This window comes from Rhinolophus sinicus, linkage group LG17 (assembly GCF_036562045.2).
Source record: "Rhinolophus sinicus isolate RSC01 linkage group LG17, ASM3656204v1, whole genome shotgun sequence".
NCBI lineage: Eukaryota > Metazoa > Chordata > Mammalia > Chiroptera > Rhinolophidae > Rhinolophus > Rhinolophus sinicus.
This window is the reverse complement of record NC_133766.1, coordinates 20,043,422-20,068,704: the sequence shown is the minus strand read 5'-3', so window position 1 is coordinate 20,068,704 and position 25,283 is coordinate 20,043,422. Positions and strand designations below refer to the sequence as shown.

The 25,283-nt window shown below is 41.5% G+C and overlaps 1 long non-coding RNA gene across 1 annotated transcript; it reads right to left on the bottom strand.

Annotated features, from left to right (window-relative positions):
- Window positions 1–858: 858 nt before the first annotated feature.
- LOC141569356 (uncharacterized) lies at window positions 859–23,781 on the bottom strand. The gene is made up of 3 exons (XR_012492898.1): window positions 23,645–23,781; window positions 9,184–9,270; window positions 859–961 (listed from the first exon to the last, which is right to left on the bottom strand). It is a non-coding gene; the product is annotated as an uncharacterized LOC141569356 (long non-coding RNA).
- Between the last annotated feature and the right edge of the window lie 1,502 nt (window positions 23,782–25,283).

The following is a 25,283-nucleotide window of genomic DNA, read 5'->3' as shown; positions in this document are numbered from 1 at the left end:
TTCTATCAAAACGAAAAAGTAACGCATAAGAACTATTTTGCCTACTTAAGACATGGTTCTTCTTCAAGTGTTTCAAAGCAGCCATTGTTCCCATTCCCCAAGCCCTCATTCTTGTTGGAATATTCTCTCTGGTTCCTTCAACTGGGACTCTAATTAGATTTCCTAACCCTTCAGGTTATCCAATCTGTGTGAAGAACGTGCTCATCTGGACCATCTGTTCTCAGTGCAATAAATGTGATGACACTTTAACAGTGGTGCAGAAGTTATATAATTGATGCTCACATTTGCTTGTCATTCTGAAATGGAAGTTATGACCTCTTCAGGTCACTTCTTATCTAAAAAATTCTATGCTCTTGAATCCCAGTCATCTAAGAAGTGATTACAGACAAGTATTTCCTGGGTGTGAGGGTTTTCCTTAATTTGATCCTTATCTCATCGTGCCTACCACAGGGTTGCTAGAAGTAATGTTTTCCACTGATCCCGAATATGCATCTTTACTCTTGTCAGCCTACCAACCCTGTAACCATACGCCCTAGCACAAAGCTTGTTTCCATAATAGGGGGGACGCTAAAATGCCTGTTGAATGAATGAATGGTGGATTCTTCTACCGTGTTTCATTTGTGTTATTCTTGGCTTCTGGTCTATCCTCCCTCCATCCAAATTGGATCATAAGCAGCTCGAGGTGAGGTCTTAATGCTCTGGACACTGTTGCCATAAGAGAGCCCTTGGGTGTGCGGATCAATGATCAGAGAATGAGTGGGTCAAGCAGTACTGTATCAGTGCAGGAGCCATAGCTACGGGCATGCACTTCTTTTCTTAAACAGAGGCTTTGACTCACCATAGTACTTTGATCCAACTGCCTTCAGCTCAGTTCCTCAGTCCGTGCTCGGGTCATGGAAATACATCACGTAGATGCGACAGCATGCACATTCTTTATGAGCTCTGGTGACTTGGCTTGCACCTTGAAATTGCAAAAATTAAGGTTTGTCTAATGATTTTTAATTAATTTTAATTACTTACATTTTGAATGGTGGCTTAGCATTCTGAATCCCAGCCCCTCACATCACTCTGGGACGCCTGCCAATTTCCTCATTACACACTCATTCCCCTAACACTATTTGATAAGTAAAGGCTTTAAAGCAAACCCCCAAATATTCAGTATGTAATGGGGAGCCCCCAGGAGACAGAGTGGATTATAGCATGAGGTGTGGGTAATATAGCTCACTGTATCTGAATTTATGACGAGATATTTTCAGCTGGAGAGCATCCGACTTGTGGCAATGAGGCAGAATTCTTCCTCCTTTCAACCTTGTCCCTTCCACATCTGCGTCCTAACCCTAATGCAATCCTAATCAATGCCGATCACAATGAGATGATAGAAGCAATAGTCTCCAAGGATTGGATGGTATTTCTCCAAAAGGTTGAAATGTCACTTGACTTTTAAAGCTGTATTGGAGATAAATCAGAGGAGAGAGAGAAGTGGGAAGTATCCTATAACAGGGAGAGTTTAGGCAAGATATGAGACAGCACTTTTTGGTTGTAGACGGTAAGACACAACTTTCCAAGCAAGGTTGAGAACTCTCTTGGGGCAGAGGGCACAGCATTTCTGAAAGCACATGGACTTTGACACAAGACCAGTCAGGTTCCAAATGTTGAGACTTTTCAGCTCTGAGATGAGGGGAAATCATTGGGCTCCCAGAAATTCAGTTTTCACTTCTACAACCACTCCTGTTTGCACTGGTCAGGGTGAATATTTTAGGTAGTATTTGGCACATACTGGATGCTCGAAAATATTAACCTCCTCTGTCTTAGTCTGCCCAGGCTGCTATAACAAAGTTGCCGTAGACTGGGTGGCTTATAAGCAACAGAAATCTATTTCACACAGTTCTGGAGACTAGACGTCTAAGATTATGGCTCCAGAAGATTCAGAATCTGGTGAGAGAGATTGCGTCCTAGTTCATAGATGGCTGTCTTTTTGCTGCGTCATCACATGGCGGAAGGGCTGAAAAAGCTCCCTGGGGTCTCTTTTATAAGGGCGCTAATCCCATTCATGAGGGCTCTACCTTCAAGACCTAATCACCTCCCAAAGGCCTCCTCCCAAATACAATGCACTGGGGATTAGGTTTCAACATGTGAATTTTGGGAGGACACAAACATTCAGTCTCTAGCACTCTCATTCTTTAATTTTATTTAAAAAAATATGGTCAGCTATTGTTTTTTAAGATCACATAGGAGCAGCTCTACTTAGAGGCAGGAGAAGATAAAATGATTCCTAACATTATTTTTAGTGCTGAAATATTATAAGGCTGAGCTAAATTAACAAGCATCATTTCTGTCTCCATTCCAGTCTGTCTCCATCATTTCTGTCTCCACTACAGAGAAAAGTAGTCGAGGAAAGAGTTACATCTGCTGGAAACAGTGTAACAAGCTGGATCCCACAGATGATCACCCAACAACCTGTTTTAGTGAGGCTCCCGGGAATATGAATACATCGCGTTGAGAGCACTGGTGCTAGAACCAGCCTGAACCAGACGTCCAGTCTTGGACTCACCAGCCTCATGCAAGACGGGGCAGATATGCAACTTTCAGCTGCTGCTAAGATACTCAACTGAATATCAAGATGAAATGGGAGAGGGGGCCAGACTACAGTATTTAGTGGAAGACACGGCTCACAGAGTTGTGTATGTCTGAGATATAGCCACTCATGTTTATTCAAAGGATTTAGCCCCACTACTTGTTGAGGTAGCAGCTGAATTTTACTCTAAATCCACGTGTTTATCAAAGATATTTACTGGTCGTCATATAAGCTATTGCCATTTCTCTCTCTGTCTCTGCCCACTTCTTAACTGGCCACTTTTCCCATTTTTTCTTTCTTTTTTTCCCCTTTGGTTAACAGCTAGGATTTGCCATTGAAGTCTCTGTCAGGAGTTTTGAAGTGGAAATTAGTTTAGGTGATTTGAAATTAAGTATCAAGGGAAAGAAATTTTAAGGATTATATGAGTTCACCAAAGTCAAGGCTGTTTGATCTTAGCAGCCTTCTCTTCCTGGACCAACTCCTTTTTAATAGATTAAAGTAGATAACGACGAATGCTGCCGCCCAAGGATGTTAGAAGTAAAGGTGAAATTGGCCGAGGTGAGTCAAGTGGGAAGTTGCCTAGCTCTTTTTTGTCCACAGTCTGTGCATAATTCATAACACAGAGATTATATACAATCTCTTATTCATGAACTTTTAAATAGACTGGTTATTACGGTTGGTCCATTGAAAGAAGACTCCCTCTATATTTTCCCCTCTCGCTCCCAGAATGAAGGACACGATGAGAAGCACTGACGTTCTCAGATCCTTAAAGATGAAAGCCATTACTTCCGTCAAAGTCCTTAACTTTGAACCCTTGCTAAGCTGTTGCATATCCACTTTTGTAAAGACCTTTTGTTCCAAAATAGACTCCACTCTCAGCAGATGTTAATGCAAGTGTCACTCGTGGAGTATGAAGGACTGAGGGAGGTGTGAAGAGAGGAAGAGGAAATACCCTGGCTAGAGGGGAAGGATACAATTGAAGGGGTGAAATCTATTTATTTTCTCCTTCATGACAGTTGAAATTAAACAAACAAACAACAACATAAAAAATAAGCAGGGTTGGGAGGAAGGGTTCCCACACTAAGTTTCAGCTCTTCGTCGCTTCAGTCCCATTTCTGCTGTGTCCTCATCACATCAGAAGATGACCTGACTGTCTAGAATCATTGAGATGAATCACTTGGTATTTGAAGTAACGGCGTAGAGTACTACAGATTGCTCTTTTGTTTCTCTTGCAGCCAGGCTGAACGAAGAGAGAAGTGCTCTCAGGAAGGCAGCCAGAGAAGCAGGCAAACAAGCTGGGGTGGCAAAATTCTAGAGTGGGGTTCATTGCATCAGTGGCTCCACATAAGCTTGCAGGGAGGCCACTAAGGCTAACCTCCCTTCTTTTCCCAATAGATTAGAAAGTGAGCATGATCCTTGGGAAGCCTGGATCAAATTCACTCCCAAGTGTTTTTGCCCAAAGGCCCAGCCCCGAGATACTTTTGTGCCCAATGTTATGGAGTAAAAGCCAAAAAGGTACAATTCTTGCCTTTCCAGTTTACCAAATTTTTATGGGTGTTTTATCTCCGACAGCCATTTCATGCTTCTCTTACTAAAGCTTGGGAGGCAGCTGAAGCCACTTGAGAAGAGAATGGAGCAAGTTTTTTACAGCTTTGGCTCCTATTTGATCCTCAGCGACTATATTCACTGCGCTGGCGCGTTGCTTCAGCACTTTGTCAGTGCTTGGCTGTCTCTGCCTAATAGCACTGCCTCTCGGTAGCCCCAGGGACTCTCCTTTGTTTCTTCATCTACTGAGTCTGTTTTGTCTCTTCTCTTTTTCTCTTTCACTTAAATAAATTAAAAATATATGTAGCAGAAGGCATTTTAAATGAGAGGCAGTGAGGCGCCAGAGTTGTGGCTCCTGTATTTTGGTGAGTAATAATGGGATCACAAAACATTTCATGTTCCATTCAGGTAGCTACCCAGGAACCTCACCAGGGGAGAAAGCAATAGAAAGCAGAGCTCACAGGAGAAGACAATGAAGAGCTGAGCTCATAGAATCCCCATTACACCTCTTCTTCCTTTCCTGTCCAGCTCCCCGAGGGACTGGAGACGCTGGTATGAAAAAGCCTTTCGTGGAATGAAAAGCCAAGAAAGCTACACAATTGCAAGTGTCTCGGAGACAAGACTAAATGGAGTGTGATGCTCAGCTAATTAAGTGATGAAGGCAGCAGAGGTATTCCTGACTTCCTTTGTTTGCCCTGGTGCCTTCAAAGCAGAGTTTGAGCTTAAGCTTTCCTGGTTTCAACACTCTTACCATCAGTCCCTACCGCAGGGCTGTAAGCAAAGGGAAAAGTAATCACCCCCAGTTCACTTGCCTCTAAAGCTGAAGGAAGTTCTTTTTCGAGGTGCTTCTCTTCCACTGGGGTGAAGTGTGATGTGTGGAAGTAGCACTGAGTTTTGAATCAGTAGTCCAGGATACTAGTCCTGGTTCAATTTATTTCTAGCTGTAACTTGTTTTTCCCTCTGTAAAATAGGTTACCAGTAACCCTTACATCACTGGGCAATGAAAGGATCAAGTGACATAAATATGTATGTTTTATAAAGTAAAATAGGACCTATAATTCCACTGTGACTATTTTAAACTGGAGTGGAAACTTTCAGAGAAAGCAGATTAAAACTGATGATAAAGGGGGAGAGGTCCAAACAGAAAGGAGTGAATTGGTAATACTGTAATAAAGTGTTCTTTTCTTATTTCCAATGTTATCCAGCCACAGGTCACACATACTATCTTAAAAATAAGTCCATGTGTTTTCTTGTCTTATCACCCTTTCCTCTAACATTAGCCAAATCACAAGGGAAGAATCACACAATTGTGATTTTACACAGTAGGAGGTGCTCAAGGTGTATCTGGGTGGACCAGAGGTTCTACATTGAGCGGACAAAAAAGGGGACTCGCTGGATGAAGCTGCCAGGTACTCTCCTCCCCACTGATGATGCGTTTATCCTTGTCTGAGAGGTGGCCTGCCCCTCAGGGATTCTTGAGTCTTTCTTGTGACCTCTGGCTCTACTGGCTCTAGCTTGGCATATGCCCTGAACTGGTTGAGGGTCTGGATTTGTCTGAATAATCTGAGTCCAGTCTTTCAGAGTTCTTTGCTCTTGGTGGTTATATCTGTTTCTCCCCAGAACCTAAATTCAACTTCTCATCTCAACATCTCTACCTCAAGGCTAACAAATCAATCTTTCCTTCTGATGGTGCTTTATTTTGCGGCGTTGACACCGTTAACCTTGTCAGAGCTGTTCAGTAGGAAGTCTTGCATTTCTTTTCTTGACAGACTCTGAAAGTCTATTTATTTCTCTCTAAAGGTACAAACTTAATCAGAATCTCAGAGGTGCCCTATTATGTGTAAAATAATCTAAGAAAATCTAACCGAGGCTGATGTGAAAGTATATCATTGGAATTTCTAATAGTATTGGAATGTCCAACCCTAGTTTCTTCACACACAAAAAGTGGAATGACATGGCAGCTGCAGCCCTCACATTCTACTGCCATCAATAATTCTCAGACTAGTAGAGATGTCTCAGTACAGTAGTGGTTCTTATGAAGAAAGGATGCGTGGTAAGAAAAAAGCCAGTACCCTTTCGGGTTGGACCAGGATCTTGGGAAAGAAGGAGAGGTGTCTGACCCCAGTCAAAATGGCTATCATCAATAAATCAACAAACAACAAGTGCTGGCATGGATGTGGAGAAAAGGGAATTCTTGTGCACTGTTGGTGGGATTGCAGATTGGTGCAGCCACTATGGAAAACAGTATGGAGGTATCTCAAAAATCTGAAAATGGAACTACTTTATGACCCAGCAATTCACTCCTAGGTATTTATCTGGAGAAATCCAAAACTCTAATTCAAAAATATTTATGCACCCCTATGCTTATTGCAGCACTATACACAATAGTCAAGACATGGTAACAACTGAAATGCCCATCGGTAGATGACTGGATTAAGAAACTGTCGCACATTTATACAATGGAGTATTACACAGCCATAAAGAAGGAAATATTACCATTTGCAACAATATGGATGGACCTAGAGAACATTATGTTAAGTGAAATAAGTCAGACACAGAAAGACAAATACCATATGATCTCACTTATATGTGGAATCTAAAGAAAAGAATAAATGAATGAACCAATCAGAAACAGTCTCAGAAACATAGAGGAAAAACTGAGGGTTGCTAGATGGGAAGGGTGGGTGGGGATAAGGTGGAAGGTGAGGGGATTAGAAAACATTCAGTAACCAGAAGATGGCCACGGAGATATGAAAGTCAATTTGGAATGTAATCAATAATGTAAAGATTTTGTAGGGTATCCAATGGACACTTGTCTCATTAGGGAGACCACCTCAGGGATGATGTAGATGCCTGATCACTGCACTGTACACCTGAAGCGGAAGCTGAACAATAATGAATGCCAACTACAATTATATATATATATATATATATATATATATATATATATATATATATATTTTATATAACTGTGGTTTATATATAGTTTTTATATATATTTATATAACTATATATGTGTGTGTGTATATATGTATGTATGTATATATATATATATATATATATATATATATATATATATATATATATATATAAAAGTGGAGTACAGCATTCGGAACAGAGGCAGTGGAAATGTAATGGCTCTGTGCGATGTCAGAGGGGTGATAGATGGGGGAAGGAGGTTATCACTGTGTGAGGGATATAAATGATAAATGTCTAACTATTATATTATTTTGCACACCTGAAATTAATAAAAATGTTAATTAAAAAAAAAGAAGGAGAGGTGTGCTAATTTAAATAGGATCCTTCAGTGGGAGCTCAACCCCAGTTCAGGCTAAACACATAAACTAAGCATCATGCTTGTTAAAACATAGAACTGGAGTCACCATTTCATGGCTTCCATCGTCATTTCTGGAACCACAGTTTTATTATATCTTATGGTTATATGATATAGTAAAGATATAAATAAGATATATTTACTATATCTTATGGCACCCAATAAGTGCCAGTCTAATAATTAGATATTAGATAGATGTTATCTCATCAACTTAAACCCGCACAATAAATAACCCTGGGAGGGAGATATTTAGTGAATCTTAGAGTGGACTGGCTCAAGGTCACAGCATTAGTAAATAGCAGTGTTGGGATCAGGCTATTGCTCAGTCCTCTCCACCATGTTTCCTTCTGATGAGTTAACATCCACTGAACACTCCCCTAGGGCACAGCACTGCACAAGAGTGTGTGTGCGAGCATGCACATGTACACTGGAGTTCTCATTACTTCTTTCTCCTCACTAAACAGATAAGTTCTGCTGAGTTTAATGAAAGAGAGAGTTGGAGGCCTTGGCTTTTTCAGGCGTATTGTCTGAAGTACAGTCCTGTTTGTGCCTCTATTCATGCCTTGGCTTCAACCTTGTTCCCCAAAGCAGAGCACAAACAGGCGCTCTTGCTCTAGTGACATGTTTCTATACCGTTCCATAGAGCTGCAACCTCTTTCGGAAACTGCATTGGGTTGAATAGTGTCTCTCCTCACTCCACCCCCGCATCCACCCACCATACTATGTCCAACTCCTAAATTCAAGTCTACCCAGAGCCTCAGTCTTTATTTGGAAACAGAGTCTTTGCAGATGTAGTAAGTTAAATTCAATGAAGTCAGACTGGATTAGGGTGGACCCTAAATCAATGATTTATGTCTTTATAAGAGGAGAAAACAGACACAGATACACACAGGGAGAAAGAACATTAGGTGATAATGAAGGCAGAGATTATATGGCCATAAGCCAAAGAATGCCAAGGATTGCCAGCAATCACCAGAAGCTGGGAGAGGCATGAAACAGATTCTCTCTCAGAGCTTCCAGAAGGAACCAACCTCACTGATACCTTGATTTCAGACTTCTAGTCTCCTAAGATTAAAGAACAAATTTCCTTGTTTTAAGCCACCCAGTTTGTGGTAGTTTGTTATGGAAATTAATTGAGTAAACTAATTAACAAATGCCCTTTCTCTTAAGAATTCCCAGTCCACACTCTGAGGCCACGCAGGACAGGAGCATTGATTCTCAAAACCACCCTGTGACTGGGAGTTGCCTACTAGCTATAGCAAAGCGACCACAGTCTTTGGACTCTCAGACATCACCATATGTCTTTCTTGTTGACAAGAAATCCTCTGTCTGGATCTCATAATAATGCCTGCCCTGAACACTGCAACGTTCTAGAACAGGTAGTCAAACCCTTGCTCCCTTTATTGGCACCAAGTGATAGTCTGGACCCCCCTGCTGCCTGTTATGCCCTCTATCCACCAATAGCATCCACCTGGCTGCACAAAGCCTACGCCAGCCTGTGTTAGGGGTCGGTCTGTTCTAGGTCTGATTCCAATCTTCTACCCCATTTCAATTAGATAACCTTTTGTTCCTGGCTGTGTTACCAGGTCAGGCAGGTAAGTTAGCATTTGAATTCTCTGAAGCTCTCTCCCCCACTCAGAAAGTGTTGTTTGAATCATGTTTCTTCTCTCCATTTTTCTATACTCTGCAGTAAGCAGGCCCTTCTAGCTGCTTGGCAATTGGCACCAACCTTAAACGTGCTGGCAGAGATTCTGTCTTTCGGTGGGTAGCTTCTTTTGTTCTTTCATCCTTTTGACTTTCTTCCTTTTTCTTTCTTCTAAAATGAAAACAAAGGAATTTTAAATGAGCCAATTCATTGCTTACAAAAATGGACTTATCCATATCTTGGTGAATAATTAGTCGCATCAAAATCCTGCCTGAGTAGAATTTTTTGCCTCTCATTTCACCCCTTTACCCATATATCCTGAAAGTTATAATCTCCAAAATCAGGATAAGAGACATTTCAGCTGTTTTTTAATGCACGGAAAATGAGAGAGAGAGAGAGAGAGAGAGAGAGAGAGAGAGAGAGAGAGCTACTAATCAATCACAGTTAGAAATATTATGTGACATCGCAGCTACAAGAGGCCAACCTGGGTTGGTGCCATGTATACCTATAAAGGCTAGATACAGGAAACAAAGATAAACTATCTGTGACACTGTTTGAGTGAGGAAGGAAAATACCTAACTTTGGGATGTGTGAGTGTGGAGAACATGGCTTAGTATTTAGTGGTATGTCAAACCATAACATTTTAGAGTTAAAGGACTTCTCCTCTTAAAGAAAATGAGTCCAGCAAGGTTATTCACTCCATAAGCCACAGCAGTAAAGTATGGCCACTCACATCTAGAAACACACTTCCAGTGCTGAATCTGAGTCCATGAATCCCTGAAATGAAAGGAATATTCAGTAGGTGGGTCTTAAGAATTTCTGGTCATTTAGGTCACTTGCTAGCTGGATTCCACGTTTTTTAATGACGGGTTGCATTTGCGGAGTCTGCGCTGGTCCCACTGCCTAGTGCACCATGAGATGGATGTCTTGTCTCCCTCTTGTCTTTCTTTGTCTTTGTCACCTGAGATAATGATTAGACAGTACATATAAGTTTACCAATGATTTAAGATAGCCAGAAACCATGCAAAGGTCTTCACAGGATTTAACAGAGTGTTTCAGGTGCCTTTCACATGCCTTGGATCGCTTTGCCATTTACCATTTTTGGGAAAACAAAATTTCCGGTGGGTTTTTGCTCACAACAACCAGCCCCCGATGCTTTGTTAAAGGGCTGACCTGGGGTTCTAGAAACCCCTTTTCTCGTGTGTGCAGAGAACCAGAAATGTTTGAGAATTTACGTCTCTCAGGGGGCAGCCCTTAATGACTGATGGATTTGAAGATATAAATAACTCAGCTACTGTGCTCTGGTTTTGAGACAACTCTATCTGCAGCGCCCCCTTGTGGGACGGAGCTGCAGTTACTCTCATAGAACTTGGCCTTTCGCTTGGCTCCCTTCCCTTCCTAGGTCCCCCTTCTCTGTACCCCAACCGGTTTTGCCTGGGATCCCTGTGTCATAAATCACTTCACACACATCATCATCTCAGGGTTTGCTTCTAGGGATTGAAACCTGAAACACATGGGATATCTTATTTAAAGCTCCCAACAAACCCATGAGTTGAGTTTTTACAAACAAGAAAAGAGTCTCAGAGGGACAGAGCCAGATTTCCTGCCCAGTTCCCCTGATAGCTGAGTCCATGTGCTCAGCCCCTACTCTTGACTGGGTTTAGTGCTCGGGCTCCAGCTTCCCTGGCTCAGGTCCTGGCTGTGGCCAATCTTGCTAACCTGCCCTTCTGCCTAGATATTTGGGGCCAAAGTCCCCTGTCAAGGTTTTTGCAGATAATCCCAGCATGTACGTGAGAAACCTATGACCTTTTGGCGCAGTTCGTTGCAGCTTCTCTTCTGAGTCTGCACTCTGGTTCTGAAATCTCACACATCATCATCCCCTATGAGCACTGAATTATTTAGACTCCAAATGAATCTAGGTAACCTATGTTATTTAAAAAATCTTGAACCCACATCCGTGTGGACCCTGCAGTTAGATCCTTTGCCCTCGGTACTCAATGTGTGGCCCATGGACCAGTGGCATGGGCATCACCTGGGACCTTGTGAGAACTGCAGAATCTCAGGCCCCACCCCAGACCTATTGAAACAGAATCTGCGTTTTAACAAGATCCCTTAGGAGATCTGTATGCCTTAGACATAGAGCCCACACTCCCATGAACTCAGTTATCCGGATTCCAGGCCAGTCCCTCAGCTCATCACCCTCCCTGGCATGAACTCCCAGCATTCCACTTGGCCGGAACCATGCTGTTTGTGTCCACTCATTTGATTTCTTAATCTCTTTTAAAGCTAAGGAATTCTATCTCCCTTCTCACATCAATTTTTATAATGCAGGGTCTCAGCTCCCACTCCCCACATAAGAACGCAGGACATGGTGAGGCCAAAAAGGAACACCCACGGAGCCATAGGTAGGGGAGTCATACCACTATATTCTCTATGGCGGCTGGTCGAGACACAAAAGCAAACATCTGCCAGTACCCCGACAAGGGGTCTTCCTGTACCCCAGTCTCACTGGCAGTCGGGAGAGACACGGGAAGTAGGAGCAACACCATCCAAAATCCACAATCCGCACATGCTAACCACATTTGCTAACTGTGTCGTCCGCAATCCATGCTGACTAGTGTAGCCACGGCAGTTATATCAGTGGCTAATTGGCTAACTGGTTACAGCTGATGGCCAACTAGTCACAACTGACGGCCATCTACTACCTGAGCCAGCACCTTTCCATGTGAGGGTGAGAGCCTGGAAACTGCTCTCTGGGACACTGTCCCCACAATTTTCCTCTGAATTAATTTAAAGTGATTTTTCCTGGATGAGAATGGAAATGGTGTGTTCTCACCTTGGGTGCGAACACAATGGCTATTTGCCTGAAAGACAGATAAGCTACCTGTACTCTTAATACAGTGGATACAACCCATAGAAGAGACTAAAGTAGAAGGCATAAGACTAGTCCTGCTTTCAGCTTGAATGAAAAATGCCTGGTGCCTTCACTAGAGGGATGTGATCTGAGGAAGGAGTCAAAATCATGAGTACTTCAATGTCACATCATTTGTGAAAAGCAGCTCCTTGGAATACAGCTGCATTGAGAGAAGGCAGAGATTGCTGCATTCAACTGTTCTCTAATAAAGCTCTGAAGAGACACCTGGTTGGAAACTCAAACCTTCTCTGTGGGAAAGGGAGAGAAATCAGTGGGGAAACAGATGGAAGTATTGAGGAGGGTGCTCCATAGGTTTATTTTGTAATCTTTATAGACAGTTTTATTAAAAAGCCTTCCAGCCATAATAGGGCTGTGAGTGATGTTTGTCAAGCAAGGAAATAATTGGTAGATTGCTAGTTCGGTGTGTGGGGCCTAAGCTATTGTAGCTACAAGGAGATCTGAAGGTGTGGAGATAATCCAGATATTTCTAATGGAAAAAAAACAAAACTCAGTAAGTATGGCTTCTTTCCATAGTCAATAGCTTCTTTTGACACCACTAGAAATTCAGCATGGCTGTGGCTGTCTGGGTTTCTTTCTTACTCATTCAGCATTTCCTTAGTTCACAAGATACTCATTTTAACTCTTCTTTTTTTGTCCCCAAGCTGGTGAAAAGGAGAGATTTCTATTGTATAGCAAAGGGAAGATTAAAAAAAAAAAAACCTAGAAAAATCATTTAGCAGGTAAGTTGACTAACTTCCACTACACATTGCATGCCCTTTGAAGCTATTGTCTAGAGCAGGATTCAGCAGAGCCCACGAAGGGCCAGAAAGTAAATATTTTAGGTTTCATGAGTGATATGGTCTCTATTGCAACTACTCATCTCTCCGATTGAAGACAGAAAGTAGCCATGGATAATATAAAAATGAATGGAAGTAGCTATGTTCCAAGAAAGCTTTACTTATAAAAACAGGTAGAGAATGTATTTTACCTGAGCCTCAGTCTAGCGAGACACCATGATCCTCCCATCACCCTGTCCATCCTGGTCCAGTCCACTTTTATTCCTTGGGAATATGGCAGTAGTTTTCTCCTTTATTTTTTGTTGTTTCAAAGTTTAATTCACATAAAGTTTAATCAGTCAAGTTAACGAAAATATCAAAAGTTTTGAGTTAGTATATGGCAGCAGAAATTTAATTTTTGTTATAAATAATACAGTATTTGGTGTTGCCATTATTGACGAGCTATGCAGTAGAAAGAGCAATTGCTTTGAATTAAGATTATTCATCAGGGTCACGTTCCATAAAATTCTTGCAAACTTCTTTGTCATTCTCTAATAACATTTCATTGCTAGTTTCACCGTGGTTAATTGGAAATTGCCCATCTACATGAACTAATGCAATACAATGAAGATCTACTTTCTCATCTATACTTGGTGACTTAGTCTGACCTTCACGGGCACTGGTCTCATGAGTAACTAGAAGAGTCTGTGTCAATGAACCCTGAAGAAAGAGCCAGATACCTGGAGAACTGTGATGCTATTTGACAGTTTCCTAATTAGTCTTTTTCTTCTTCCATTCTTGCCACTCATTCCCCCACAGCAGAGTGAACTTGAAAACATTAGTTAAAATAGTCATCTACCATGTTAAAATTCTTCAGCAGTTTTTCGTTTCACAAAGCTTATGTATTCTGCTGTCACCTCAGCACTGCCTCCATTCCTCATCGTCATCTTTTGTGGCTGTACAATTCACGTCTTTGTCACGTTGCCTTTCTTTTAATCCCTCAAACACCCCAATGTTTTTTCTACCTCAGGGCTTCCATATGTGGTGTTCTACCTGAAATAATGTCCTCCCTACACTCTCTGGACAACCCTGCTCTCCTTCAGGTTCTAGATTTGGCATCATGTTCCAGACTATTTCCCAGCCTAAGTAGGCCTTCCTTATTTCTCTTTATCATGGGTGTCTTTCTTTCCTCAAGATATTTTGTACAATTTTTGCACTTGAGTTTATTTGTTTATCACCTGTCTTCGTGGGCAAGAGTGAACTCTGTGACAGCAGAGATCGTGCAGTTAGCCACTGTGTACCCAGTGCCTAGAACAGTCTGCACAGAGTAGGCCTAGACTTTAGATTTTTGACAAATGAGTAGTTGGGTGAATGTATAAATTAAATGATCATCTGTAGTGATAAAGATGTTCTCTGGGTGCAAACAGAGCCGGCTATAAGGACAATACCAGGGAAATTACATTATGGGGAAGCAAATGAGACAGTAAGAAGAGCTAATTGAAGACTGAGATAGGACCTGGGTGAGAACAAAGTAGTTAAAAAGGAGCAGGCATAATTGAGGGGAAAAAAGACCTTTGCAGGCATTAACCAGATTTCTCTATTTATGTTTTTGTCAACAAAAGACAAGGTACTTCAAAAATCCCAATGTAAATTCAGCAAATGAAAAGGTAGTTGACTACAGAGTGGAAAGTTACAGAGGTTTTTGAGGGTTCCAGCGTAGTTTTAGGATTCAAAGACACAAATTAAGTCAGGAGATATTCTGCTTGGTTAAAGACAAAGGAAACTAGAACACCAGAGGAAAAAACAAGGTAACTTATTCCTTAGTATCCAGGGTAATAGAGACAGAAGGTTTTGGTTAGTGGAAGTATGGTAGAAAATGGCATGGAAGAGAAAACTAATTTTATCCTCATGTTCCTTTTCCTCTTCTTCCTTTTAGTAATAGAATCCCAAAGTCTTATTTGGGAATATGAATTTCCTGCTAGAACCTACATTTGCCTGCCTCCCTTGCAGCTAGATATGCACATGTTACTAAGTTTAGGTCAATATAATGAGAGTGGAAGTAATGAGTGTAGCATCTAATTTGGGACTTTGCAATGTAACAACTTTTCCTCTACTCTCTTTCCCATGCCCTGTTGTTGGGATGTGGTGACATCTGGAGTAGCCACCTTAGACCCCAACACAGAAGTCCCATGTTGAGGGTGGAAGTACTGAGAAGCCAGCCTATTTCCCTACATGAATTCATAGAACAGAGTTTCCTGTCCACTTTGTACCACCTACTTAATTTCTGCCTTATTTGGTTCAATGTATGTTAAGGTTATAACAGATTATCCTATTAAATAACTAAAACAGCATAGCAGAATCAGAAAGAAAAAGTGTATCTCTCAGCAACCAACTAATAAAACGTTCTGGGCTAGGAAGGACTGAGCTTGTGGTATTAAGACAGTGAGGTCTTTACTCAGTTCTAACTTTATCTGTCAAATTAGACTATGTAGTTTTATTAAAGTGATGTGATTAGCAGACCTCTGCACAGTAGGTTTTTTTAAACAGTTTTAATTTGCCTTATTTTATTATTTTTTTAATTCAAGTTTATTGGGGTGACAATTGTTAATAAAGTTACATAGGTTTCCGGTGTACAATTCTGTGATACATCATCTGTATGTCACATTGTGTGTTCACCACCCAGTGTCAATTCTCCTTCCATCACCATATGTTTGATCCCTTTACAGTAGGTTTTTATACTCTAAACATTTAACTAAAATTAATTCACCTCATTGATGATTCATTACTTAGATGGATATGAAAGGATTGAGATTGGGCTGAGGATGTAAAAAGATAGCAAAAAATAAGAGCTTCTTCAGTGACTGTGACCATTGACTGCCTGGTATTTCTAGATTAGACTGCGCTGTATGTGTTATCTGCCCATCTAGATTATGAATTTTTCAAGGGACTCTTCAGGTCACATTCATCGTTGTCTTCCATGGCACAGAATCCAGTGTTCTGCATATGGGATGTGCTCAGCAAAACACTTTTGGTTGAATGATTAGCCTTAAGTTATTTACATATGTTATAAACACTCCCTTGTTCCCTGGGCTGACCTCACCCATGTTCTAGAAAGAATATCCTTACATGGTGACCCTAAGCATAGCAGAAGCAGGCAGGAAGCCCTGGAATATCCTTACAAGCGAAGAGCCAACTTGAATATATGAGTATGTATGGATTTGAAAACTGAGAACTTACCAGGTTTCAGAAATATAAAGGGATTGAGTTCACCTCAATATCTGCTACACATCGCCTTCTCTGGCGAGGGAGGAATGAATGTCAGAGTAGGTGAGATGAGACCCACAGACCAAGAAATACAAAGAGACCAAGAGGTGGGCAAAGAAACAACATATTACAATTCCCCGAGCTATCAATCTAACACTTTTCACCCCACATCAAATTCTCTTACAAGTTTTCCTCTTAAATTGCAATCCAAAAACACTGCAGATGTGATATCATTTTCCCTGATAACTGGACTCTCTGAGTTAATGACTTTCCTTCTTCCCAGCAGGGAAACAATTTCATTTTGCTTAATGTAATAATCTATCGTAGTCCTTTTCTCTTCACCACTCTGACCCGAGGCCCCGCTTCAGAGTTCCGTCTCTCCCATCCAGCCGCACACAGGAACATTATTATTGGCATTATTCTACTTTGCGAATTGTGGAACAACAGTCCATCCCTGACCAACGGCTGATCTCCCATTGACATACCCAGGGGCTGCCAGGAGATAACTGGACAGTATTGAGGAAAGAGATATGTGCCTGAGAGAGAACTAGAGAAACTGCCTCATCTTTCAATGCGTTCCCTGCTCTGGGGAGAGTATGGGAAACGCAAGTATCCTTATTCTGTCATTTACCTTTCCCTGAGTCACAAGTGGGCTCTGGGACCCTCTTCTCCTTCAGTGAGCTGTACTTCTACCCAGAGGAGATTTAATGCAGACTTAGACTAACAATGATGGACTCTGGCAGCCTTGAAACAATTTGAATAGAGAGCACTGAGCTAGGTGGAAAGGGGCAGCTCTGTGAAAGAAAGCAAGTCAGAGCTCCTGTAAGAGAAGCTTCCTGAAATCAGAGGCAGCCGCCAGCTCCCCCACTGCTGACTCAGACACAGGCTTAGTGTCTTTACCAACACAGTTGACAAACGGGAGTGAGGCTAATTTGGTGTCGTTTGTTTCCTGTTTCCAAGCCCTCATTAAAATAATCTGCTCTGATTGTCTAGGAAAGTTATTTTTTGTGTTCCCCCTCCTTTCACTATATCAGAACAATCTCAGAGGCAGCAGATTTCTGTGTGGGGAGGTCCAGACAGCTCTGTGGAGAGATGCGGGGGAGAAAAAGAGGGGGTCATGGATCGCTGGGAGTAGAGCCAGACCTCTTGGCAGCCAATGAGGTGGGAATCCCAGACCCTCCACTGGCCCCTGGACTGGATCCCTGAAAAGCTTTCTATTCCTGGTGTTGAAGAAGTCCAACTCCCCAGGAAAATCCTTTGATGAGAGAGTAAAAATTAAGAGAAATCTTAATTCTGAGTATTATGATTGGAAAACAATTCTCCAGGGAGGGAATGAAAAAGTGCAAAATAGATTTCAGAATTTTGATTCTCTCAGTCACTCATACACGACATGGTTTAGCATATTCTGAGGTGATGAAAAGAACCACTGTTTATTTAATCAAATCAGCTGAGGATCTACTATGTAACAGGCACTATTACAAGCAGACAGGGTTGCAGAGCTGTGTGAAGCATGGTCCCTGTCTCTTTTCGTATCTTACTGCTTTCTCTCTCATCTGATTCTATGTACTCAGTGTTTGTCCACAGAGCTTCTGTCCCAGCTCAAGGCCGCAGCAGCAGCCTCCTTCACTGGCTCCTGTTTAAACCCAGTCATATGTTGTGTCCTTGGTTTCAATAATAGAACAAGAGTACTTCACTTTTTTTCTACTATTTGTTACACTATATTATGATTATGATTGTCAAACTATTCATTATTTATTTTTTCATTACTATAAATTGTCACCTACTATGTGCCAGGCAGTGTAGACACAAAAGTCAACAAGATATAGTCACTACCTTCAAGGAATCCACAAGAATTATGGTGAATAGCACCTTCTATTTCTGAGTGCCCTGAAAGAGTTCTTTACATTCAAGGTAGAGAGGAATGAAAATGTCTCCCTCTCTCTGCATCCTTGACCTTCATTCTGGTGTCTGCACGGTACTTATGTGCCTCTTTTCCCCTTTCCCACCCCCACCAGCTCCCTCCTATGCCAAGGTAGAGATGCCTCTTGCATACAAGTGTATCTGCACGGTCTTGAGGCACTTCATGTTTCCACAATCAACATATTTTAAAGTCTTGAGAATGGCTTTTAATTGGCTGAAATGCTGATTGCCATAACAACTGGCTAATGAACCATCTGGAGGTACATACAATATTTATTTATGAATTAGACTGCCATGCATTATGAAGTCTAGTTTCCTCTTAAGGAAAGCATGAGGGACATCTTTGGAGAATGCAGATTGCAAGTTCACTGCAGAGATTTACTTAACAGGTTCCCCAAAAGGCAAGAGGGAAGCCAAAGAGGGAATGGCTGTCCATTCCAGGCTAGGTGTGCATTTGTGCCAAGTGCAGAAAACAGTAGTCATGGGCAATGGACAGGGAAACCCAAAGAGGAGAGGACGGAACAGGGTTCTAAGGCCTGGGTGCTGACTCTCCCTATATTCTGCACTTTAATATATAATGCATTCTCAACAGTAATTTACAAGCCTCAGGAATTTGTTTTTTTCAGAACTCAAGTAAATGTCCCATTCTTCTAGTTGTGATTATCAGACCAGAATTTGGAGACACTAAAAATAAGTAAGAGTCACTTAGTGTAAAAATTTACTAGCTCATTGTGAAGTTTGTTCCAAGCTGGTACCAATTATTATGACTTTATAACTTAGGGACTTATTTTAGGGGGTCAAAGACCCTCTGAGTATCTCATTAGCGTTATGGACCTTTACTAGAAAAATACATATACACGTATTCACACAAAATTTAATTACCCATATCTACTTGCTTACACCCCAATGTCTGTATTTGAAAATGCCAGGTCCAGACTCAGGGGTCATCCCCATGAGTTTTCAGTGTCCACAGGCAATCAAACAATGGAGTCAGCACCTTTTTTTCACAGCCACTGGATGACATATCCCAAGATAAAGTTAGCAAATATCAGCCTAGCACAATGACTGGGTTGGAGGAGGCACTCGTAAGGATTACGTTGAAGGTTGAGGAGGTCCAATAGATAATACTTTTTTCTTCACCTGAGTTTTAAACCAGTTGAAGGACAACTTAGAGATAGAACAGGTTATGGGCGGCCAGATGGCTCAGTTGGTTAGAGTGTGAGCTCTTACCAACAGGGTCACTGGTTCAATTCCCACATGGGACGGTGGGCTGTGCCCTCCCTCCCCTCCCCCACCCTCACAACTAAAGATTGAAAACAGCGACTGGACTTGGAGATGAGCTGCGCCCTCCACAACTAGACTGAAGGACAACGACTTGACTTGGAGCTGATGGGTCCTGGAGAAAACACACTGTTACCCAATAAAAATAAATAAATAAATGAAAAATAAAAAACAAAGAAAAAAGAGACAGAACAGGTTAGAGATAGGTAAATGGAGACCAAAATGTCAGCTTTATTATTTATTATAGACTTATTGCAAAGTGTAACTTAGGCTTCCTAAGATTAAACTCCAGAATTAAATAGCCTTATCCCCCTAGACATAGACTATTCTGGAAAGAGAATGGGAGGTCCCTGCAATGCAACCTCTACAGGCAGATAGATTCCAAAGAAAAGGGACAATGGAGAAGGGAGCTGAGGAGCACTGGCTAATGCTATCACTCCAAATGAAAAGGAACATCAGAAATTAAGAAGAAATACTGTCTCTTTGCTGTCAGTCCCTTCTCTCCAATTTACCTCCCCTTTCAGGGAAAATCAACATCATTTCTCCTTATAAAAGGATTAGGAATTTCTCCTCTCCTAGTACTCAGAATCTAGAAGTTGGAAGCCACAGGTGTGTTAAAAGGAGTGTGGAATTTGGAGGCTTACAGACATGAACTCAAATTCTCTAATACAACTTCCTGTTAGCTCTGTGATCTTGAATAATTAACTTCTCCCAGCCTTGGTTTCTTCATGAGCAAAATCTTGTGCAGACAAAATCTGTAAATATTTTTGTTTGTAGGAGGAACTAAAATGATCACTTCTGTCCCTATTCAAGGGGAGTTTTGTGTGTGCATTAATGGGGGCAGGGAAGGGAGAGGGTACATTTAAAAACAAAGCATTTGAAAAGGGAAAAAATGGCGTAAACAGTCAATGGGATGTCAGAAAGAACCAAAAGCCTTCACAAGACCTGAACATAAGGAGAATGCCTGAGCTAGCGATTTGGAAGCTGACCAGAGATTCTTAGTACAAAACATTAGAAAAAATGATTGCATTTTTGGGGAAACACACACACACGCACACACACATGAATACAGAAAACAAAACACAACAGAAATTAGTGCACTAAGGAGATGGGAGCAAACCCAATGGGCCACTGGGTCTCTCCCTTTTGTACTGAGGTGGTTTTTGACTACGTGTGGATTTTGGAGTTTGTTAGTTCATTGGTTTCTCATTTTGTTTGCTCTAGGCAACACTTGAAAAGAATATAAACAAAAAGGAAAACAATCGTATACTTGCTGGCTGGCATAAAATTGTCCTCCAGGCCTCCACCAAAGTGGACAACAAATGAGTCGGATCTCTGCAGACTCTTTTTCTTCCCTCCCTCCCTTTCATCTTCCTCTCTTCCCCTCTCCCTTTTTCTTACCTTATTTCTTTTTTTCTCTGTCTCCCTACACACACACACACACACACACACACACACACACACACACATATAAAGAAGAAACAGCAAGTAAGATGTCTTTTGTCTGTCCCCGGGGACTGTCCTCTGGCCCTCTGTAATCTCTCCCTTTGCTTTCATCCAAAGTCTCTTCCTCAGCCCCTGAAGAATCACATACCTCATCTGTTGACTTACAGTGGAGACAACAAAAACATGTAATTTCTTAAAGATAATCCTGGGCATTTGTATATACCAATCAGCAGAGGGAAACTCCTCCATGAATTGAAGAGAATGAGGCCTCAGTTTGATGGGAATCAGATATATTTTTAGTTTCTGGTGGGAGAGCGTAATGAAGGGAGTAACCAGAAAAGAATGGAGAAAGCCCAACCCCATTTAATTAAATCCCATGAATATGCAAAAAAGGACTAATTGCCCGCTTCAAAAACTAATCATTCTGAATTTTACAAGCTGAATTATAAAACCTGACACACTTATTTTTTTCCTCTTTTATTATATTTGTAAGCATTACTCCTTCTGCAAAGAAAATCAAACCCTACTTTTATCAATTGCCACCGTCACCCCTTTTTGTGCTCCCGACCCTGTTTTTTCCCTCCCCTTTTGCTGAACGCTGCAGCACTGACATGTGTATTAATTGCCCTGTGAAATGCACTTGAAGTCATTAGAATTCCCCATTCAAAACTATTATCTTGTGCCATTATGCCTTTGCATTATATTTATTTAAATGTGCCTCTTCCGAATTAGCTCATTTTTAACAGCTAGCCATGCCTGAAATATTGTTCCCATCCAAGCTGCTCTCATATCATTTTTCTCTCCTCTATGGAAGAGATGTCTGCATTCCTGCCTCCAGACCTGACAGGGGCAGCAGTTTTGTTAGAAGCCTGAGGCTGCTTTTGTGTGACAGGCTTCCCTGAGATGGGTTCCAGGGCTTAGGTCATCTCTGCAATGAGGGTACCCAGGGTCTGGATTAGATGGAGCCTCCTGGGAAGAGGTTGCCCGCTACCTGTTGTACTTGATCTTCGTTTATTCTAGGGCATGGACAGAAGAAGTGAAGAAGTCAAACCCAAGTTGCTAGTGTCTTGTTTGCCTTGTGCTCTGAACAATCCAAAGGTAATGGTGATGCCAATTGTCATTGGCAACTACCCAGGAGCCTTCCCATGGCCACATGTTATCCTGCCCTGGGGCAGAGGGATGAATTAAAGGGCCACTGAAATTCTCTCCCTGACCTGAGTTTCTCGGGGCTGCTAGGGACATTCTGATACCACTTCTTTGACAATGAACTTTCTCTCTTTTTCTGCTAAGACTGTACTGATGTTCCACTTATCAAACAGTCCCTTCGCTTATCCACTAGAAAATTCCTATCTTGTTTCCATTCAGAACAGAAAATGTACTTTACTCAATAAGCTGAACTTAGAATTTATTATTCTCATAAGTTCATATTCCAGATGGAATTCCACGAGATTGCTTTTGTTGCTAAGCTCCCTATGCTGCATCTGTGTGAAGCATAACACATTCCACACAGCACTCCCCTAAGTGTGGTGTCATGGATGTCTTATCATACTCTTATTGTGCTATTTTACTTATGAGGAAATTGGAATAAAGAGATTTGACTGTGGTTAACCAGCTAGTGACTGGTGAAGAATGCATGTACGCTCAAGTTCATTCTGGGTCGTTTATTCTTCCAGAAACACTTAGCGGCCAATGTGGAAATAAAATCAATGTGTTGGCATAAATATTGGCAGAGAAAATCCAAGAAAGACGTTAGGGACTAGGTTGACCAGCAATCTGACTTGGGGATAAGCAGAAGCACTCAGCGACACAAGGAGCCAGACAGCAGAGTTTCTTCATCTATAAAAACAGGAAGTTCAGATCTCAGCACTCTTAGAGCTTCTGGAAAATCTTCAATAAGGTAACTGGGCAAAAGCCTTTGTGAACTAAAAAGGAAAGCTCTTTGAGTGCAGAAATATTTACTGTTTTGTTCTCTGATGAATTTCAAATATATAGAATGATGCCTGGCACATAATAAATTCTTTAAAATTATTAAAACATCTTGCATTGAATGAGGGTGTGACATTGTTATTGTCAATGCTCTTGGAGCTGTCCTTGCTGTTATTGTTATTAGTAAAGCACTGGACACATGAGCTGGAGCGGGGGGCGGGGTTCTCAAAGTCTGACAGTCTTGCCTATGCACAACATCATCTGTGAACCAACTGACCACCTCTCACCGAAGTGCAGTGGAGAGTCAGCAGAGGAAAGAGCACTGTAATTACTCTGAGGTATTTAGATTATGGAGGAGGTAATGCCAGCAAAAAAACCCAACAACAACAAAACAAAACCAAAATCAAAAACAAACAAACAACAAAACAACAGAGAGAGAGAGAGAGAGAGAGAGAGAGAGAGAGAGAGAGAGGAAGGAACCCTTTGGTCCTTCATTAACCCTTAAGATCTCCTACTCAGTGTAGACAGTGGAGAGTTATACCAGACTTCCTGAATTCTGAGAAGAAAAAGAAGGGACTGGGAATTGGAAAGTGTGGGAAATTGACTGAAATTCCCCATTGAGAAAGGGGTTACACATACGATGTGAGCGATTACACATAAGCTCTGGGTTAGCGATTGGGCTCCAGACAGGGTTCTCTGCCTGCACTGATGGGATTTTAAGCAGGCGGAGGCACAGAAAAATGGGATTGAGGACACACTGCACACTGCAGCCGGTTTACTTATAACCCCAGTACGAATGAACACGACATCTAGTCTAGCTCTGTCTCTGGCTTGGATTTCTTTGTTTTTGCTAGGGGATGGTAACAGAAAAGAAGGCCGAATCTTCAGGGGTTCTATCCAGCTTAATCTCCTCTGAAGGACTCATCTGACACAACCAGCAGGCTTTTCCTTGAGGAAAAGGAATGTCCCTTCCCCACCTTCCCTCGCAGAACCCCTGCTGCGAGGTTTGTACTCTTACCTGGCCTGAATCTCGGAAACCTTCCTTTCCAGCCGATCCCTCAGGAACACAGAGATGACTTTTCCCCTCATAAATGTATTTTTTTCTCTAACCAGTAACAGCCAGAAAAAGCAAACACATCCCTAGCTTGCTATTTCAGCCCAGAGGTCAAGACCTCCATTAACAATGCCTTCTTTCTAACACAACCAAACCACACAAGATTGCTTCTTTTTCAGAGCATGTCCTGTGATTGCACAAACTGCTAAGGGTTGTCCTTGAATATCCAAGGGCCAGGAGACACAGTAGGATGGGATAAAAGTCAGAGGGCTAGGATGAAAGCAGGTGAGGGGTGATGTAGGTAAGACTAGAGACACCTGTGAGGTATTGGCCCCTCTGTAGAGAAAAAGTGGCTGAGTAGGTGGGATAGCATATATATATATATATGTGTGTGTGTGTGCATATATATATGTATGTATGTATATATATACATATAGATATATATGTATATATACCTACATATATACATATACATATATGTATATAGATATACATATACATATATATGTATATATACATACATATATATACATATATATAGACACAGAGAGAGAGAGAGAGAGACAAAACAAATGTATACACATTTTAAGAAAGGAAAAACTGTATTAAAATTGTAATAATATATACCGATAACAAGATGAATGCAAGTCATGTGTGTATACATTTTTTTGGCACTCCCGCTATATATATATTTTTTGATATTTTGAACACTTTTTTTTTCATTCTCCTGCCAGATGACCTTATTCATTAATTCATTTTCTCCCTGAAAACTACTGAATATTTCAACCAGGGACCTGAGATATGCCCAAGGATTTCACAGCGGGGTTATATCCGGCTTAATTTCCTCTTACAAGGATTCTTTTGACACAACCAGCAGCCTCTTCAGTATTCCGGGGGCCCCATCATTCACGGCCCCATGGACACAGCAGCCCCCTCCCCACCACCAGTCCACGTCAAGCCTGCCTTGTTCCTGCTGGTCAAGATATTCCATTTATTCTTTGTTGAAGGGAAATTTGGAGGTGAATTTGCAGGTGGAAGAAACTCTCCTAACTCAAACATTTGATCCATAGTTGGTTCTCAACACTGACTCAATTCTGGTGCAAAGGCTGTAAGACCAGTGAAGAACCTGTCTCTTTTCAGTCTCTAAGTTTCTGTATATTTTCCTGAGGTTGGTAGATGGGTGATTTCAAGCGGGGAGGTACGTCTAGAAAGCCTGAGTTCAAGCCCCTAATTCATTGCTCACATTTTGTTGAAGAAACCTAAGTTATGACGGATCATCTCCTCATCTTTGAAATAGAGATGACGATTGTATCAAAATTCACAGGGCCAGTATGAGGATTAAATGTAATAATATTTATAAAAGTGTTTTATACAACACTAAGCATAAGACATATTATTCGTGCTGACTGGAGGCAGATGGCTTGATAGAAAATCTCTGGAGGTTGCTCCCAATGTAAATGCTGTATGATTCTTCTGGCCGTTTAGGCAGCGTTGAGATAAATGGCTGCAGCTGCTATCCTCAGCGACTGGCCTTTTTCGCTGTCAGCTGCTGATCATCACAGCGACCACTAGGTGGCACCCCTTTTAAAATCTCGCTCCACTT